General features: G+C 38.0%; 1 long non-coding RNA gene across 1 annotated transcript; it reads right to left on the bottom strand.

Moving 5' to 3' along the window:
* Positions 1-492: 492 nt before the first annotated feature.
* On the bottom strand, positions 493-1763 carry LOC130496037 (uncharacterized). Its single transcript, XR_008935062.1, has 3 exons — positions 1246-1763; positions 882-1141; positions 493-808 (listed from the first exon to the last, which is right to left on the bottom strand). It is a non-coding gene; the product is annotated as an uncharacterized LOC130496037 (long non-coding RNA).
* Positions 1764-2035: the final 272 nt, after the last annotated feature.

The following is a 2035-nucleotide window of genomic DNA, read 5'->3' as shown; positions in this document are numbered from 1 at the left end:
CTATGCTAACTTAATATCTTATATACATTCATTTTATCAGTTGGCTCATTTTCTTTGTATTCAAAAAAAATATTTTCTTTCCCAATTGATTTCATAACCAACATGCAGTAATGTTAAATTTGAGATTTCATAATCACCATCCAATAAGTCTATGCGATGATCACCATGCAATACATTACTCCTTAACCAATTAATTTTATAAAATAGTCGTACTATATGATATATTAATTCAAAGTGGATACAAATCAAACTTATTAACCCATTACCTTTTAACCAATTCAAACATGATTATATATCGGATTACCGGGTTTACTAGCTCGACGATCTAAATTGGATTTAAAAATATTGATTCAAACGCAGTTTTTTAAATAGACAAAATTCTTACATATTAAATATTTGTAACATTGTTAACAAAATTTTGAATCATAAAACATTCCGCGCTTCCGAAGCGCGGGTCATGATCTAGTTCATAGTTAAAACATCCACCAGACGGAGAGTTCAAATCTATAATAATAGGGAAAAGATACTAAAGTGTTCAAATTAAGAAAAGGTAAAAAAAGATAAAGCATTATTTGATAATAAAGCGGTGGGGAATGATGCAGTCCACGTTGATCTACTCCTTGCGTGCCTTCTTCTTCACGTTCTAATTGTTGACAAGTTTCTGTTTGTCTGCAGCCTGAGAACCGTGGTATGGGACATTTGATGCGGATGCCTGGTCGTTGAGAATGGTAATCTCATCGGTTTTTGGTGGCACACCATCTGCTAATTCTGCACCATCTCCATTGTCATCGGTTCCATGATCATCCCCCTGAAAACATCGCAGTGGTGTCAATATAGTGCTGTAAAATTTATAAACCCTTAACATTAAAAAGAATACTAACATCGTTAACAAACGCTGGCAATGGCGCTCTCTCGTGCTCAATTATTATACGGGAAACCGTAAAGCTCTGGTGCTTGGAAGTGAAGTTGAACTCACTCAACTTGAGCTGGGAAGTGAAAATTTTTCCAACCACCTCATTCAGTCGGAAAATCCTTTTCCGAGTCAGGGTTTGCTTCGAAATAAGTTCCATCATTGAAGCGTATGGACACCGGAGTGTCAGAGAGTCGGAATTTTGGGTTACTTCGGCCGACGAAGAAACCACTGAGAGAGTACACGAAGAGTCAAGAACAAACAAAACATTAGAAATCGATGTCTGTAAAATAAGCAATTGACACAAATAAGAAACAGAAAGTTGTTGAAGCTACATGTTCATCGAGGAGAAGCATGTGAAGACTCATGAGCTCTCCATCTTTCCGGACATTGCGAGATTCCCAGAACCGCAGAAGACGCACCTCCGCTGTGTTTGAGCAACGACCCGCTCTCAGGTTGGCGAGAAGAACATAGGAAGACTACATTTTTGAAGGCGTGTGTTGGATTGTTTAAGCAATAAGATATGGTGAAGATCTTCATCGATCCAAAACATCTAATTATAGGTTGACCTTGGTACTGTTTCGATGCCGCTCGTTAATGAGAATTAATGAGAGAAGGAGTGGGAAGAGAGGTGGGCTGAAGCTTAATGATTGAATTAAAAATCGATTTTAAGAAGAAAGAAGACGTTACGGCAAATGCAGCGAAGAGGATGAAGACGACATCGATGGAAGAGGTAACTCTAATCACGTACGGGCTGCACATATCAAGGGCTGGCCCAACAAATAAACACAAAGCCCAGCCATATCCGATTTAATCCACAACATAATTGTCATTCACACAAAAAGAAAGAATAGCGTAGCGACAAAATGCAAAGACGCCTCTTTGCTCGACACGTGTCGAATTTTGGAGTAGGGAGGAATGACGTGGACGCCTGTGGAGAGTTTCTGTTCTACTTTATTATTATAGATTATACTTCAGTGAGTAGTATACCAGGAAACCACATTGAAATATGCTGGGTAAGTGCAAAAGTATTGTACACATTAACTCGCTCTCAAGAATACATGACTTGAGACCATTGAAATGTCATAATCTAGTATGATGAAATTACTCTTTGAAAATACTATT

This window comes from Raphanus sativus, chromosome 6 (genome assembly GCF_000801105.2).
Source record: "Raphanus sativus cultivar WK10039 chromosome 6, ASM80110v3, whole genome shotgun sequence".
NCBI lineage: Eukaryota > Viridiplantae > Streptophyta > Magnoliopsida > Brassicales > Brassicaceae > Raphanus > Raphanus sativus.
This window is presented reverse-complemented; position numbering and strand designations above follow the sequence as displayed.